This window comes from Cryptomeria japonica, chromosome 7 (assembly GCF_030272615.1).
Source record: "Cryptomeria japonica chromosome 7, Sugi_1.0, whole genome shotgun sequence".
Taxonomy (NCBI): domain Eukaryota; kingdom Viridiplantae; phylum Streptophyta; class Pinopsida; order Cupressales; family Cupressaceae; genus Cryptomeria; species Cryptomeria japonica.
Window position 1 is genome coordinate 168,844,355 of NC_081411.1, and position 19,574 is coordinate 168,863,928.

At 32.7% G+C, this 19,574-nt stretch overlaps 1 long non-coding RNA gene across 2 annotated transcripts; it reads right to left on the reverse strand.

The window, feature by feature from the left end:
* Window positions 1-1,450: 1,450 nt before the first annotated feature.
* Window positions 1,451-3,229, reverse strand: LOC131068795 (uncharacterized). 2 transcript variants are annotated; one of them, XR_009358454.1, is made up of 4 exons: window positions 2,716-3,229; window positions 1,947-2,382; window positions 1,670-1,823; window positions 1,451-1,508 (listed from the first exon to the last, which is right to left on the reverse strand). It is a non-coding gene; the product is annotated as an uncharacterized LOC131068795 (long non-coding RNA). The 2 variants fall into 2 exon arrangements; XR_009112065.2 differs by having other exon boundaries at window positions 1,947-3,229.
* Between the last annotated feature and the right edge of the window lie 16,345 nt (window positions 3,230-19,574).

A 19,574-nucleotide genomic window follows, 5' to 3' on the forward strand; every position in this document is an offset into this window, starting at 1 on the left:
GCTCCATATTTCAAGATGCAAGGTTCAAATCCTCTCAATTGCATATAGAATTCTTGGCAACTAGTTTTACATAAGATATCCTTGATTGATCATTCCTTTAGCCATGATTCAATCTTTATGACTTCTTTGATCTGGTGGAAATGATTGATACATGAAAATAACAAACCACTAGGCATGATACCAAGATACAAAGTTAAAAGCCTCTTCAAGAAAGGAATTCGAACTTTTAGTGATCTTTGGGAGTCCTCACACTTAACTTAGAAATATTAGGAACATCCTAAGATGAATTTTAGTTTAAATAATAGAGACAAGGCTATTGTGATGGAAATCCAAAATAACGTGCCCCCTAAATTAGGTATTATTATCTAGGATCCAACTGTCATTCTCTTTTTCTCAACGACTTCAGGTGGTCTAATGGATGTAGCCTTAAAATATTGTCTTTCAAAATCATTTATAAACAACATGTTCCTAGCTTGCCAATTTTCCACTAAATTAACTCTTTTCTTTGAGATGTAATCTTAAATGTGCTATTTAGAATAGGCTTATCTTGTGAATTTGGAAATGTAAAATTGACTCTCAATCCCAACTCACCACTTGGAAATTATTACATGCAAAATTCCTAATTGGCCCCTATCTTAAATTTGTTTGTTTCCACCTTTTTGTCCATTTTATGGTTGAATTGAATCATTCAACACTTCTTTCGGTATTTTTTCCCAATGCTAAATTGTTATGGACAACACATTTTTCTTGCTTAAATATATTTTTTAACTTTCCTTGGTCATAGAGGATTGCATTTCTTGGTCTTTCAGCTTCCCACAACAAGATTTCTAGTTCATGTTATTTGGATATTAGCAAATGCATTTTGAAGTTTAGGTGTTTGGTTGCATTATCTCATTCATTTTCACTATGTGATATTGAAATCCAAAGTATTTTCTCCAACCTTCTACTCCAAATTAATTTTATAATATCTTCAATAGTACATGGCACTAGCAATGATGCTATCAAGTTGTAGGTCAAAGATATGCTCTCCCAAAGGTTTTTTCTCTAGGAATACAATCTTTTTCAAAATATACTCTTCAAGATTCTTCTAGAAGTGGTACAAATTAATATTGAACAATAGGGGTGATTGAGAGATACCAAGTTTTGGTTTCTAGCACGAGGTTGTTTTCATTTTGCTGGTTCAATGTTATCTTTGTTTTTTTTCCTCCTTTTTTGTTTGTACAATATAATCATTTGAATTAGTTAGTTGCTTTTGGATTGGATTATGTAACTTATTTCAATAGCATCAACATTTCGGATCACACTCTATGATCAAACTTACAATCTTTCATCTCTTAGCATTCTCCAACCATCCTCATGATGGATCATGGATTGTGATTTGAAATGTTGATGCTAAAATTAAGTTACACAATTAAAACTAGAAGAAAATAATTGATATTAGCATGGAATGTGAAAATCTGATGATTGCCCTTCAAGGCAATGTCCTCGTGTTTGTTTCTGCTTCAGCTCTGCATTTTAACACAAAGTAGATACCTCTAAGTAAGATACCCAACAAGGCTATGCTTCCACAAATGGTAAATCAGAGCATGCTCAGTGAATTATTGAAGCTAATGTTCATCCAATATTTTAACCTTAAAATCAATTGAAATGTTCATTTAACAATGCTTACAGTTTCATCACTGCTGCAATCTAACATTAACTCTTGAATTTGATAGTACTCAGCTCAGTTTTAGGGCTATTGTAACTCCAATATGTTCTTGCCCTCTTCCTCTTCATCTTTACACAGAAAATGGGTTTGAACTCCAAAATTGCCTACTTATTATCTGCGAGATTTAAAGAAAAAAGCTTACAAATCAATTCAAAATTGAAGGTTGCCTACACGACTGGCTTCTTTAAAAACAAAACCATTGTAGTAAAAAAATGGAATATTGCAAGTTCATACTCACCTCCGCTGCTTTCTCATACTGGCACTGGTGACATTATACCGTGGCTTTGAAAAAGAATCTTCCTTAGCAATGGTTGCTGCTGAATTTAATCGCATATGAAGAGTGTGATTCTTCATATCAATGATTCTCGCCTCTTTGATCACCTCCTCAATTTGTTCGATTCCAATGAATGTGATTTCATGACAATGAGACGAGAAATCATTAAATTGTCAGAACGTGTAGAAGCATCTTTTACATTCTTCAAAGCGATTAAGTTCAGCAACGATCAGGTATTGGTGGGAAAATGTGCTCGGAAATGCAGTTGTAGAGGAAATAGTGCAATGAATAAATTTATTTGCGACTCTGTAACTTGGACGTTGCTTTTGGTGCTTTCTACAATATTGCAAGGAGAAAAATTTATGGCTTCTCATCAGTGATTATATCCGTTACCATAACCCTGCATGCCCAATTCTTTTTTAGAAAATGAAAGAAGTAGGATTTTTACAATGCTAATATCGTGCAATTTTATGACATTAAGTACACAATCCAAATATATCTAGATTGGAATTGCTCAGTCGGCAAGAGCAGCACGAAAGACCTTGATGAAAAGGACTTGTGTAACCCTCCCAATAAATTAGGACTTTGAAATTGCAGATGAAACAGTAGATGGACCTAAAAAATTGAGTATGAATAGTCGATTGATTCTTATAATATGTCGCAAGATAAATATGAATTAATTTTTTTCATACTCCTGACAAAAAAGAAAGCCAGCAAGAATTTGTTTTCATACGTCGGACAGTTGATTCTTGAGATTACAAGGGACATGCACGTCATTCTGCTGAAATGGTGAACATGGAAAGTTAGAATAATCAGAGAAAAATAATAATAATAATCCTATCAACTGAGAAAAACCCAGACTTATGTGCACGAGTATCGAAATGGAACGCGGAATAACATAGCTAGTGCAAATGAAGAGATGCTTCTGTGCAAAGAACTTGGAACTCAATAAGGCCCCAGTATTTATCTTCCTCAAATCATATGCAACCAGAATAGGAAAGAAATGTTTTCCCTGTCCACAAACCCCATCAACATATCATTTTCAAGTCAACCTGAATCTGAATCAAACAAAAATCTAAAATGATCCAAGAAAATTCTTCATTACAGAGCACATCATAAAGCTAAGATCTTAAATAACTCAAATTTTACTCTCTCAATCACAGTGAACCCACACAAAAACCATCTTCATAGTAATTTAGTGTCTAAGATGGCCCAACCTTATTTAACTTCAATAAAACTCTCCTACATTTTTATGAAGCTTCCATCAATCTCGTTACAATATATATAGAGATTTAGAGACTAGAGTAAAACAGTCCAAAAATGATAAAATATCGAAAAGTATCATCTTCATGCAGTGGCACAGATTCATGCATTGCAGTAAATACAGTCAGGGCAGTTAAGGACTGGCTGTACGTAACATATTTTCTGCATGACCAGCTTTGTGTCGGTTTGGAAGTCATGAGAGTAAGGTTCATGCATTCACTTCTCTCAACAAAGACGCCGTTGTTTTTGCAACTGTTAAAAGACGCGTGACCAGAAAGATATGAAGGGAGGAAGATATTCAAAATCTTTTTACACCAAATGCGTCTTTGTTTTTACAGCCGTTAAAAGTCCACTACACTACATGTCCGAAGACAAATTCTAATTACATGAACACAAATTCTAATTACATTAAGTCTCATCTAAATTCTTAATTATAAATTCAATTTAATTCTTCTATAATATTTAAGTAAATTAAATATTATTATTTTAAATAGTTATATCAATTTTGGGGTCAAGATAAAAAATTATATACTATTACAATTTATTTATATTGCATATCTACAATTGTTATCAAATTTATTAAAAATTAATCCTAGCACTACCCTCGTTATTCTAATTGAGCCTAAAGTGAAGGAAATTTTGTCAACTCTCAATAATTGATGTATAATTATTCACTTTTTGTCTGAACTAATATATTAACCTTTAGGAATGACATATACTACTCTTGAAGTATACTGATGGCCTTAGAAGTGCGTTCACATAAATTTCAAGACCCATTTAAAAATAAATAAACTTTCATATGCATTCACATAGTAGTTTACATGCACATCATAGTTAGTGACTATGATATTATCTTTACTAGTAATTTTTGTACATATTATTCTCTTCTGTAGGTACTCTATTCATAGATTGACATATCACCATTAATTAGCTGGGTAAATTCAAATCATACATAAGTGGTTGAAATGGTATCTACATTATTTCACTTCAGATAAACCATCTCAATGGGTGAGTGCTCCCATTAAAAGAATAGTGATATAACATTACCCTCCATAAATCTTAAAAGATGTTCCCATTTATGATATTATATTGATTACAACCCACATCAATCAAATCATTATTAAAGATGATACTAGGAGTTTATGTTGCAAAACACCACACATATCATAAAAAAAATAGGTACCAATAAGATCAAGGAGAACACAAAATAGAATGAAAACTACTTTCCAACACTATAGAAAAAAAGAGTTTTGATATAGGCAATTGGGTTTTGTTGATATTGAAACTATATGCACCTAAAAATGGTTTGAGATAAATTATATAAATATTTATTATTTATTTAATTACTATTCCTCTATCAATTAATAAATATACCAATTTATTTTTTTGAGTCATATTCATCCCATCCTTCCAATAATTAAATAAATTTTAATTTATTTAATTAAATATCCTAATTATTCAAAAGTTATCTTAAATTAAATAATCCTAATTATTTAATTATTCCTCCAAGACAAAGTTACACTCTTGAAATCTAAATCACTCATCCAAATCATCCTACACATCATCTTACTCATCACCTCCATGTTGCTAGAAAAATTCAATATTATTAATATTTAATTAGCCATTTACCCTCAACACACCTTCTAGTCAAATGGGATTGAAGGCCTATGTGGCATTCCGTTTCCTATTTCCTCTCAATATTCCCTATACTATAGATATTGATTTCTCTACATCATCCTAGTCAAAGGAGACTCATGAGACACTTGTCTCATGAAAATTATTTTCCTTCCAACCTCCCTACAACTTAGACTCATTCATCCACCTTTCACTAATGGTCTTTGTGAGCATCTTGCCATGTCACTCCTTGTGCTACATATCCCTTTCTCTTGTCAATGTAGTAGGAACATCTTCCTTCTATCTCTTCTCTCATTCAACCAATTTAATCTCGACCCTCCATTTCATAAGATTGATTCCTCAACTGTTGATTTTGGCACCTTGGATCTAAGCCATGAAATTCCTATAAACGGAAGCCTCTCATCCTTATTTTGGAGTTAGATAGTGTGGGTCTATTATAGTTTTATATTGTGATGCAGGAGCATCCCCGGTTCATAACAATCTAGCATCAACCAAAAACATTTTCCTTTCTCTTTTGCTTTCTATTTGAAGTTTCAGTTTTCCTTTTTGTTTGTCCAGGTTTTGGCTCACCGGATCTTGTGGATTTGGATTCTACTTGAAGACTTGATCATCTTTCTTTCTTCTAGATCGCATCATATTTGGATCATTTTCCAGCAAGATATCGCTACCAATTTCCATGATAGTTTCCTGTTACCGATTGCCTGGACCTATTTTGATGATCTACTGGAACCCATTCCGAAGCTTGCAGAGCCTTGGGAATTGATTCTAATGCTCCTTGAAATCTGGTTGACCTTTTCTTGCAATCTAGATTTCATCCTTTGGATTTTTTGGAGGAATCTCTTAACAGAGACTGACCTTGTTTATTTTTCACGTTAGGTCTTGTTCTTTGGGTTTTGATCCCTTTTGGGGTGACCGGATCCTTTGGATTGATATATAATTGTAATTATACATTAGAATGTAATAAATCATAGAATCAAGTAGCTAGACTATGCGTATAAGATAGATTTCATGATTCAAGGTCCCGGTTGTAACCTATTCTATGTATTCTACCAGGCCTGTGAGCCGGTATGTTGTAACCCGGTTATTACCGATTGGATGTAATCAATTTTTATTCAATAAAACAATCTTTTTTGCATTACCTCCATCATATCTTTGTGTTTTTGTTGTGTTTACTCTTGTTGACCAGTCCGAATTGATTTCTATGAGGTCCCTCCTTGCCAGTGACTGCTTCATATTTTCTTGGACAACATGGGAGATCATAGCAATATCAAAGTGCACCTTTGACTTTAGTATACATTATCATAGGCATTTGCAAGTTCATTATCATAGCATTTCAACTTACATTGTTGTGTAATTGCACGATTTCAATTAACATCATGGATTTCATATCATTAATATCATTTCATCATTGTCATTAGCCTCATCTTATCTTTCTCATTGCATCTTATCATCATCATAGCCTTGCATTGTGAAATCATTTTTTCTTTGCATCAAATCCACCACAAGTCCATTCATCTTAGAGTCATCTTGGAACAAAGAATAGGGAATTTTGAGAGCAAGATTATATCAATCAACAGCAAGATCTCAAGAGATAGGGCACAATGAGACAAAAAGGAGAAATCTGCATTTGAAAAGTATAACTTGTGTTTGGCTTTAAATCTGTTTTTTTTATAAGTTTCATTGGTGATTTTGGTTCTAGTAAAATTCTAGAGTATTTTCTCGTATCTTATTAATTTTTACCATGTTTTCTATTTTATATCATCATAGAAACCTTATAGAAGTGCATCATCATTTTGTTCATAACTTGATTCAAAGTCAAGAGGTAGACCTCTAATTTTGTAGCATAGAGAAACAAATTGCTAACATATTTATGAAACCATTGTTTATTGTAAAATTTCTCAAACTTAGAAACTTGTTAAAACTCAAGGAAATATCTATCCCCTAAAAATAAGCATTATGGGGGGCATTGGAATAATGTTTATTTTAGCTACAATATTGTGTAAGTGAATATTTATAATTTATGTTCTAGAATGTTCCAGTTAGGACAAGTCTCTTCTACCTTCTAGATTTCTCTTCACCATGGCCTATGTAAAATACTCCAGAATCCTCTAGAGGTTGGCATGCCTTAGTCTATAAATAGTGTAGCCTTATTTCCATTATATTTCCATTATGAGTGTAAGAATATAACACAGAAAACTGGTTTGATTATGTGATGTTAATAGAGTTTCTAAGTATTATCAGGTGCTCTATTTTTTTACTGTGCAAATTATATACTCTTAGTAGTTCCAATTGAAGATAAGTGATGTTGTCGTTCGGTTAGGAAGCTCCAGCATGCATACACCATCATGCACCAATAAAAGCATAGTCATGCACCGTCAAAGGATTCAAATAGATTTAGGTTATTCTTAGTTCTTAGTTTTTACATTCTTGAAAATAAAGCATGTTGTGTATGCTATTAGTTAAATTTAGTTTGGAGTTTATTTTAAGACTGTTTCTATGCACACAAGAATGCATGCCCATAGTTGATTTAGTTTCTTGATTTAGTTTTTAGCATGTAGTGTTTATTTTAGATTTTTAGTCTGATATTTTCCACCAAATAAATTCATGCATAGCATGCTCTATCCTTAGTACTGTATGTTCTATTTTTAGAGACTTTGAATTCTTTTCTTAGTGAAGCTAGTAAACTCTATTTATAGGGAATCTTTGTAATCTATTTTACTAAGCAGTAATAGAGAATTTTTGTGTTGTTAAAAAAACAAGCCACTCTGTTTTTATTCTGATTTGTGTTCTTTATATTTCTGTAATTTGATTATTACTATTATAGTGTGTTCTTTGCTCTTTTATTTGATTAATTAGTTGTCTCAGAGGAGACAAAGTAGTCACAGATTCTACAAGTGGTATAAGAGCAGCTAATATTGTTTTGGGTTAAATATTTTTTAGTTGGAATTTTGCCAAAGTTAATCATGTCAAATTCTAACCAGATGCCCATTCCAAAATTTGATGGGAATGAGTATGATTTTTGGTGCATTAAGATGCTGACCTTTTTTATTGGAAGAGATTTGTGGGAGATTATTGAACTAAGTTATGAGGAGCTAGCTGATTGGAATGCCTTACAGCCAATGGAAGAAACAAGAAAGGAAGCAAAGAAGAAGAATTCTCAAGCTTTGTTTCACATTCAGATAGTTCTTGATAAGAGCTTATTTCCAAGAGTATCAGGAGCAACAACTACCAAACATACGTAGAACACTCTACAAGAAGCTTACTAGGGGAGTGGTCAAGTTAATGGGGTCAAGCTTCAGACATTAAACCGAGAGTTCAAGAATTTGATGATGCAAGAAGCTGGAAGTACAAGTGACTATTGTGTCAGAGTAAAAGATGTGGTCAATAAAATGGCTACACCTGGGGAAATCGTAAGTAATGAAGTTTTGATAAAAAAAAGGCATTGAGATCTTTCACACCTAGATGGAATCGTGTTACCATAATTATAAAAGAAAGCAAGGATTTTACAAAACTACAGTTTGATCAATTGGTTGGATCCTTGATGTCTCATGAAGAAAGATTGAAAGATTCTTTTGAAGGTGTAGAGAAAACATTTTCCTCTAAATTGAAAATCACAAAAAATGAAGATGCAAATAGTAGTAGTGACAAAACCAATTAAATCCAAGGTAAAGGGAAAAGCAAAAATTCTTCAAGAGGTAGAGGCAGAGGTGGCTCAAGAGGAAGAGGTGGTTCCAGAGGAAGAGGTAGATGCAGATTTGATAAGAGAAATGTTCAATGTTACCATTGTAACATGTATGGCCACTTTGAAAGAAAATGCAAATTGAAAGAAGGTAAAAGTGCTAACTATGCTTAAGAAAGTAGTGAGAATCCTCCCAATCACTTATTTTTATCTTATGCCAAGGGTGAAAATACTAGTAAAGATGGTTGGTACCTAGATTCTGGATGCTCTAACCATATGACAAGGAATGAGAAGTTGTTTTCAACAAAGGATGGAAGTTTCAAATCCAAGATCCATCTTGGTGATAATAAATCATTGGAGGTTGTTGCCAAAGGAGCTATGGAGGTCCAAACAAAAGAATCTATAAAGAGTATTCATGATATTTATTATACTCCATAATCGAAGCACAATTTGTTAAGTGTTGGACAACTATATGAGAAAAATTATAATGTAGTCTTTGAGAATAAGACATGTACTATATATGATAAGAATAAGAACAATAGGGTGATCATTGTTGTGCCTATGACAAGAAATAGGATGTTCTCCTTGAGGTTTGGTAAACATAACAATAGTTTGGCAAATATGGCTTATGAGGATTCAAGTTGGTTATGGCATCTCAGGTATGGGCATTTAAATTTTAATAGTTTGAAGTTTCTAACCTCGCATGCATTAGTTTCTGGTTTGCCCAAGGTAGAGGAGCATAAGGAGGTTTGTGAAGGATGTGCTAAAGGCAAGCATGCAAGGGAAAAGTTTCCAAAGGTAAATGCATGGAGGGCCCATCACTCACTTCATCTTGTTCATTCAGACATATGTGGTCCTATGCAGACTAAGAGTTTGGGTAAGTCATCATATTTCATCACTTTTATTGATGGATACATTCAAGAAGTTCAAAGCCCTCATAGAAAATGAGAAAGGGTGCAAGGTCAAATGTTTGAGGACTGATTGTGGAGAAGAAATTTGTTCAAAGGCTTTCCATAGTTATTGTGATATGAATGCAATCAGGAGGCAACCTCCTACTGCCTACACACCTCAATAGAATGGAGTAGCTGAAAGGAAGAATTGTATTCTGGTTGAAATTGAAAGGTGCATGTTACAAACCACAAGATTGAGCAATTCTTATTGGGGAGATGTAGTTGCTTCAATAGTGTACATCCTCAACTATACCCCCACCAGTGCACTAGAAAAGATGGCTCCTTATGAAGCTTGGTATGGAAAAAGCCCTAATGTTAATCATTTCAAAGTTTTTGGTTGTTTGGCTTATGTCCATGTACCTTATTAGAATAGATAGAAGTTAGATGCAAAGAGTGAGTCATATATTTATATTGGGCATACTGAGAAAAGAAAGGCTTATAGATTGTATAATCCCATTACTGATAAGCTTATTGCCTCAAGAGATGTAATTTTTTATGAAGGGGGAGTTTATGGTCATTTAAAAGGCCATGTTGAGAAGCCAAAATCTATTTTGAATGATAATATAATTGTTGATATTGATCATGAGCAACCAACTAATGTTTTTGTATCCAATGGTTTAACTCAACCAAGCAGCCCTTCATCAAGCTCTTCAGTACCAAGTTCAAGTCCAGCTTCTTCTCCAAGTTCTACATGTAAGGAGATTGAGTGATATCTAATAAAGGAGTGCAAATCTCATACATAAAGAAAACCCAATAGGTGAGATAGTGAATTTTTCTTTATTAGACAAGGCTAATTTTCAACCATAATGTTTTGAAGATGCATGTACTAATGAGGTTTGGGTGCAAGCCATGGAAGAAGAGATGGAGTCTATTCACAGGAATGACACTTGGGAGTTGACAAAACTTCCGCATGACAAGAAAAATATTGGCACCAAATGGGTCTACAAGACCAAGTTTAACAGTGATGGGACTGTTGAAAGACAAAAGACAAGTTAGTTGCTAAAGGCTTCACATAGCAGTATACAATTGATTATGAAGAGACATTTGCACGAGTAGCAAGACAGGAAACCATAAGAATGCTGATTTCCTTAGTAGCTCATAAGAAGTGGAACATACATCATATGGACATGAAAAGTGCCTTCTTGAATGGGTACTTAGAAGAGGAAGTATATGTCGAGAAGCCACAAGGTTCTAACTGGATGGTAAAGACCATCATGTCTACAATTTGAAGAAGGCTTTTTATGGCCTCAAGCAAGCACCAAGAGCATCGTATGCCAGGATTAATGGATACTTTCAAGAGAATGGCTTCCAAAGAAGTAAGAGTGATCCTACCCTTTACTACAAACAAGAAGGTACTGATATTCTAATCATAAGTTTGTATGTTGATGATCTATTGTCTATGGGTAGTAGTTGTAAGATCAGAGATGAATTCAAAGTTGCTATGATGAATGAATTTGAGATGAAAGATCTTGGTCTCATGAAATATTTTATAGGAATGGAGGTTTATCAAAGTAAGGAAGAGATTTTCATTTATCAAACAAAGTATGCACAGGATATGCTGAACAAATTTGATATGACTAATTGTAACCCTGCCTCCACTCCAAGTTCTCATGGAGTTGTGTTGTGTAGAGATGATGGTGCTGATTTAGTTGATGAGACAACTTACATAAGTATTGTGGGGAGCTTGATGTTTCTAACCCACATGAGGCCTGATATTGCCTATTTAGTTTCACTTGTTTCAAGGTATATGACAAATCCATTAGAAAGACATATGAAAGTAGCCAAGAGGATTTTGAGGTATGTGAAAGGTTCTTCAAATTTTGGTATTCATTACTACTCTTTTGAATAGTTCAATCTTGTAGGCTTTAGTGATTTAGATTGGGGAGGTAGTATGGATGACCGTAAGTCCACATATGGAAATTGTCTCTTTTGGTTCTGGTTTGATTACATGGAGCTCAAAAAATAAGAACATTGTTGCCCTCTCATCAACAGAAGTAGAGTATATTGCAATTACTTCAACATGTATACAAGATCTTGGCTCAAAAATATTTTGGAAGAAACTGGAGAAAAGCAAATTCAACCTACAAAGATTTATTATGACAATGTGAGTGCCATCAAATTAGCAAAGAATCTAGTTCATCATAGTAGAACAAAGAATTTTGACATGAAATATCACTTCATTCGGGATTTGGTATAGAAGAAGGAAGTTGAATTGAAGCACATCAACACTCAGGATCAGGTAGCAGATATCTTCACCAAAGCAGTTGCGAAAAATCAGTTTTTGGTACTTTGAGATAAGATTATAGGCCCTCTCAGCATCAAAGGGGAGTATGAAGATAAGTGATTTTGTTTTTTGGTAAGGAAGCTCTAGCATGCATACACCATCATGCACCAATTAAAGCATAGTCATGCACCGTCAAAGGATTCGAATAGATTTAGGCTATTTTTAGTTTTTTAGTTTTTACATTATTGAAGATAAAGCATGTTGTGCATGCTATTAGTTAAATTTAGTTTGGAGTTTATTTTAAGACTGTTTCTATGCACCCAAGAATGCATGCCCGTAGTTGGTTTAGTTTCTTGATTTAGTTTTTAGCATGTAGTGTTTATTTTACATTTTTAGTATGATTTATTCCACCAAATAAATGCATGCATAGCATGTTCTATCCTTAGTACTGTATGTTCTATGTTTAGAGAATTTGAATTATTTTCTTAGTGAAGCTCAAAAACTCTATTTATAAGGAATCTTTGTATTCTATCTTATTAAGCAGTAATAAAGAATTTGTGTGTTGTTCAAAAAACAAGCCACTCTGGTTTTATTCTGATTTCTATTTGTTATATTTTTGCAATTTGATTATTATTGTTATAGTGTGTTCTTTGATATTTTATTTGAATAATCAGTTGGCTCAAAGGAGATAGAGTAGTTATAGATTTACACCCATTTGCTCTATTTTTACTGTTATTTTGATTGTTCAATAATTATATTTACCAAATTGACGAGGTATAATGCATGTTAATAGTATTGTAATTGACATAAATTTAATAACTACCTATTTACTTATAATGTGCACGTGAGGAGGAAGTGAATGCATAACCTCTTTACAATTACTCTCATTTAATCATATATTTACTCTCCCTTTTTTTCAGCAAGCATATATTGTAATTATATATTTTAATGATACATCTACAATATAACCTGGATGAGTTTAGTAAGTTAAGGTAGAGGAAGGAAATGAGGAAATTGTACTTGGATCTCTCTCTACATTGTAGATGGTTGTTATGAAATTAATCTCTTTAGATGTAAAATTGTTGTTTATATTTATGAACAGAACACTCTTTGATTTTGTTTCATTTAAACCCTTAATCTATTTCTTATACTTATTCAATTCGAAGAAGTTGACTATATATTTGGCAGGAATAAGACGTGATGGCAAAGAGAAAACAGGCCCACCTAGAGCCGATATAGGCCAATCATATCAGTGCTTTAAATTATAATTTTATATACATATAGATAATTCAATTTTGTTTTTTTTGAAGATGGTAAAGATTTGCAAAAATAAGGATATTAGATGCAAAAATATCACTCACATCCTATTAACTTTGGAAAGATCTTAAAAGAAGTTATGAAAATATCAGCAAGACTTATTCCAGTGTTGAAGACCAAGAGACAGTCATTCAATGTCATTTCTGTTGTACTAAAGCTGGAAAACTTTATATTTACCATGAAGAATGGTCATTGTATAAGGCGAGATTAAATTAACTCCATAAGTTGTTCACTGGAACTGCATTTATTAGCTAAGATTATGGTGGTTTACATGGATATATATATATATAAAAAAAAAACCGTGCTAACAAGTACAGAAGAAAATGAAAGACTTAGTTCAAGCAGTTTTATTTTCAGTTCACAAAATACTACAATGATCTATTGATCTCCTAGCACTACTTATAGTTCAATTTAGAAAGGAATATAATCCTTCATCTATTTATAGCTCTCAAATTCTCATGGAAGTGGTTTTAATACTCACAGGAATATTGTTTGACTAAAATCTCTCCACATCCACTAGATTTGATAACGACGTTTAACAATTCTCTAATTTTCATCATTATTAACGTTGCCTATGTGTTGGATATTGATAACAACAAAATCAATATATTCTCTACATTGGGGAAATAATAGGAAGAAAATAAACATTCAATCATAATCTAAATGAGGATTTTACAGAGGAAGAGTTTCTTGAAAGACGTCGTTTAGTTTTCATTAATGTTTCACCCAACATGAAAGATAAGATCAACATGTTATAAATGAGTATTGAGATAAATAATAGCATATGGGAGATAAAGTTAAATACATACCTAATAGTCAATCATTACAAATAAAAATTAATGGAATTGTAGAAATTTTGATATATGAAGAGGTCAGAAATGCAGAAGATTATTTTTGTTTGTAAAGTCAACGCTTAAAATATTTCTTCCTACCTATTGACAAAACTAGAAAAAACATACATACTTTGTGTTTTCAAACCAATAGTCTTAGCATATTGAACAAATTGTTCAAGGAAATTAATTTCTTCTATGATTTCTCCCACATTTCTTTGAGAAGTGGTAGTAAAGTGAAACTAAACTGCAAGGTCCATTCAAAATTGTTTTTCACAATTACTCAAAACTAGTTGATCTGTCATCCACGTCTTCAACATACAGTCCATGTTTCAAGTCTATTAGGTTATAGTGGTTTGTTCATATTTGGTCTCTTGAGTTTGAGTTCTAGTGAAGTCTTCTATAAATAAAGAAGTCAACATGTTTAGTAGTGTCATTCATGTTGCCATGCATAGTGTGGATATTGAAGATGGTTTGAAAGTGAATGTTATGAAGTTATTGTTGTGTGACCATAATGATATTGAGTAAGCTTGAGGTGTTTTCAGAACGTTGGTGTAGTGGAAGTTTCAATATGCAAGAAAGAGTAATTAATGTCCAAGTGGAAGAATGGTTTGCATTCCTCTTGTATGTGAATATTATAGAGTGGGGTTCTAGATATAATGTTTATGAATTGTGTATGTTGTACTATTAAGTTTGTATGTCCTCTACTACTCAGATGGTAGAGTTAGTTGTTATTGTTTCAAACAATGGGGTGTCTATCAAAACTGATTAAGAGAATGTTTGGTGGTTCTCTGATACATGGTTTTCAATGTTGCAACTTGGAGGACACTTTCATTTGATTATGTGCAGTGTTACAATTCAATTTTTGGTGTTGATTTATTTGGTAAGTGGATTTTTGTTGTTTTGAGTTCTATGTTGTTACCTGGGTTGATGTCTAGTTGACTAAGGTGGTGTATCCTATCTGGATTACATATTTTTTGTTTGGATATGCTTTGGTGGTTTATTTTAGATGTTGATATGGGTCTCATCGTGTCATGTGTAGATCCATATTGAATTTTGTGCATTAGAAAATGTCTTTGGGTTGATCTATTGACATGCTATATTATTTATCTACATGTTTCATTTCATACCAACCTTGGAGGGTATGTTAGCATGTTCAATTCATTGGAATCTTTTAAAAAGGATGTGTTTTGATGTGCTTGGGTCCCCTATATCCCCTGGAGTGGACCACAATGGGTGTTGTATGTCCGAATGACCAAATTTGTGTAATATAATATATTTTATTTGTGGTTAACCTAGTTGAGATTTTTAATGAATTATCTGGTATATATAGATGTGTGGTTGTATGAGTTTAGGTGTGCAATCTATGTGAATTGATGTGAAGCAAATGTGAATGTTGTGCAAGCATATTTGGTGTGAAAGATAGTTTGTGAAGAGCTGTGATGATGATATCTTCTATACGACAAAGTTGAGACTTAATGATTGTAGTCAAATGTGTTTGCCATAATATTAGTCACTTGACACATAGATGACAGGATAGTTTCATGATCAAGAGGTATTATTCATTCCAATTCATCTATTCCTTGTACCTTGAGAAAAAAGGTGTGTTCCTTTTGGCATCTTGTACAATCATTGTATCTTGCACTAAGGTTGTGTTCCTTAGTCTTCCAAGTCCTTTCAAGGGTAGTGAGCTCCTTGCCCTTGAGCCTAAAACATTCTAATCAATTATTCATGTTGTGAGGGTGATTATCACCATTTTTTTTCCTTATCTTAGGCTTTTTTGACATAAATCAAGTGTTCACGTGTTTTTTCTGGTTTGTGCTTTCATGTTTCATAATTACAATAATGTTAATTGTGGTTTGATATTTTTCTACTTTGTTCTTTCATGTTTCATAATTACAATTATGTTAGTTGTGGTTTGATATTCAAAAGACCAAAAATAAAATATTTTGAGGTTTGGACCAATTCACCCCACCCCCCTCTCAGTCTTGTGGTGTGTTCTATAGAAGTTCTTATGCATGAAAGGGCATTCCATGTACAACATTGTTATGTATGTTGAGAAAAGCATTGTAATTAGAGTAGACTATGATAGGTGGTTCCTAGCTATGATGATGCTATACATTCAAGGGTGTTGCATGCATATCAAAGAGGGTTGTTTGAGAGAAACAAGCATGGAATTATTCCCATGCAAAAATATTAGATGGCTATAAATTTGATGTCCTCTCATATTGAATTGAAAATTATATATTGGGTACCTATTTTCATATTGTATGTGATAAAGTTTTTGTAGGTACCTTAATTCTATCAAAATCACTAAAAAAGATGTTATAGTTGAAGACTCGTTGTTGGCAATTTTCTCATTGATATCCAGTTCACAATTTTTGATGTTGCAAGTGTCTGTTCAAGTTGTCTAATGTCATGTTTGAATTTTTTCTTTCTTGTTTGTTCAAACTCATCTCGCACCTATCTAGTTCAAATTTTCTGATCTAATTTTGTCTAAATAATATGTGCTCTAAGTCTTCAGACTTGTCCAAACACCTACAATTTTTGCAGAAGGATAGTTGTAATTGTTGTTTTAGAAATTGCAGTGTAACTCCTTTTCTTTCTCAGCTTGTGTTAGTGGACGATTTTTGTATTTTTTTTGTAAATCCCTTTTTCAACTTATGACAGTAAGAACACAAGAGTTTTTCATTCAACGTGGTTGTTTCAAACATATTTGTATATTCTAATAAAAGATTGTTAAAATTAGATATGACAACAGTGAATTATTTTTTGAACCAAATATATGTATAGACTTGTTTTTGGCATGAATTGAAAAACTAAAGGATTTTTATTGACATGTTCTTGTATTTGGTTTGCCACATTTGTCTTAGGTAGGTGAGAGTTATCTTTCCTTGGTGGCATGTGTGTATTAGTGACAACAAATTGGTGGCAAGTGCATATCAGTAGCCTTAGCTCATTAAGGCCTATCTATATGGTATTTGAGATTTAATCTCATGGAATATCCTTGAAATACAATGAGGGAGTTTAATTGTGTGTATGTGAGAAATTTAGTTTCGAGTTGAAAACCTCTTCATTTGATTATACCTGTGGATTTGTTGTGAAGGGGTAGTTATACTCATGATTATTTCTAATTTATGCCATCAAGGACTGTATATCAAAACCTAAAGTAAAAGAGAAGATTAATAGAGTATTTAGGGATCTATTATGGATTAAATGAAGATTCAAACCCCTATTTCTAAGCTATGTAGCACTCGATTCTAGTGGGAAGATATTGATGCAATAATATAATTCTTCCCAAATATCTTCTAATTCATCATCCCCATCTTTTGTTTACAAGTGAAACCCTACACAAGGCACATTATCCTTGAATACACATGGGTTCACTTTCAAACCATACCAATCAAATCATATTACATACACAAACACATATATTACCGGTGTAAGCATCAAGTTGGCCTTAAGAACACTTTGCCCAAGAATACTTCTTCCATAATCTTTTACATGATTTCCTTCAAGAATATTTTAATGATCAGATCACATGCTACAAGCACTGGAGAAAAACAAAAACATTCGTTGGCAAAACCCGAAATGATCATATCCTCGAAATTTTGCAAGCATGTTTTCAAAACACAAAAACATGATCCGACTTGACATAATAAAATTAAGATTATGAACAATGTATTTCTAGAAGATCACCACTCGAAACCAAAATGCAGAGGAATGAAGAACTCTACAAATACTACTGAACATCATCATTACTAAATGCACTTCTCAAGCACAAATTCAAAAGCGCCAAGTCAATTTCCACAACTGAATCTGAAATGGGTCAACATGGAAAGACATATCCATATACTGTCAATGCACATTTCCAAAGCAACAACCTTCCAAAAAACACATCTGCAACATTTGCAACAACTGTAATATACCTGCACCAACTGTAACACATTTATAACTTGACATATCAACAAGGTTATTCATCTTCATTCATACAAACCTATCTTGTACTATTCTAAAACACCTTCATACATACATATCACTACTCTGCAACACCTATACTCTATACACTTACTATATCCAGACCAATCTAGATCACCGTGTTTGACATCAATGACAACCAAACATATATTTCTAACAATAATATGAGACCCACTTAAAATATTACATAATTAATCATTCAAACTTAAGATTATATATTAGCATTTATTTATTATTTATCATGACTACAAATAACACCAAAACCAACAAAGAGTTTAAATAAAATACAACATACATAAAACCACTCAAATCCTAACAAGATGACTCGAGACCAAGAGCACTAGAACTCCCATAGGAAATTGATCAGGTCTAAGATGTAATAGGACCTTAGTGTTACCTTTGACCAACTACTATTTGGATTAAAGACATGTTCAAACTTGTGAAACTAGGTGAAGTCAATGCCTAATACCTACATCCTACATAACACCAATCATCTATACACAACATATATAAACATAAGATACACAAGAAGGTGAAAGAGAATCACATCACACACTACTCATATGTGAGTCATGTGACATAATCCCTTCTACATCCACAAACAATAGAGACAAAGATATACCATACTCAATAACAACAACACCATCCATCTCTAATGTAGACACTGAATTAAATTTAGCATATGATAAATCATCACAAGCAATAAACATGAACCACATCTCCTAAATAGTGAATAATCATGAAGCTAATCATAAACCCAACTTCAATATTTAGTCCAAAGTATAGAACCAACATCATCATCGTAATCATAATGAATCCACTAATATAAAAGATAATGTCAATATAAAGAGTCAAGCAAGAAGCAAAGAGAATCAAGAACACAAATAGGTCTATAACTATCTACCATAAGCATAAAAAGGGATTAATCATGGAAGGGAAATACATTTTGAGTATATGATGTAACACATAGCATGCTATTAGTCCTAGAGTGACATGTGGTCTTTAGGGTATAGTTGACTACATGTTTGATTAATGATTTTGTTTGTGGATGACTTGTGAATAGTTTTGAATATTTTGTAATGGTAATCACTATTGGGTTGAATAGATATATTATCAATCAGTTTCTTTATAGAGTGTGGTTCATGTACGAGTGTGTGGGTGATGATGTTGAATGAGTTGTATGATAACAATGAAAAAATGTGTGCAAACTATCTACACAATTATTGTATGCAGTTTCATTTGAAGATCTTATGCACGGTGTAAGAATTTTGTAAAGTTGATTAGATTGAGAAGAAGCTCAGTATTTGATCTTCAAGGTTCACATTGCATTTTTTTTATATATGTTGATTGATATTTGTATCTCACATGCTGATTTGGTGCTTATATCTTGGATTAGGGGATTGGCTATGGTAGGTTTTTGCTTATTTCACATTATATTTCTATTAAACTCTTGACAAAATAAAAAAAACTATTAAGACTATATTATATGGGTGGATGAAAAAAAATTAAAAGCAAAAAACTATTGAAGTGAAAGGATGATATCCAACAAAAATGTCAAATTCAATGGTTCTACTTTTTGTTTACAGAGGTTTTTGCATCCATTATGTGAGTTTAATATGCCTTTGATGTAATTGATAATTAAAATATCCTTCAAAGAAATAATTAACTCAATTTAGAATATTAAATTCTTTCACATCTGAAAATTATGAAAGTGCT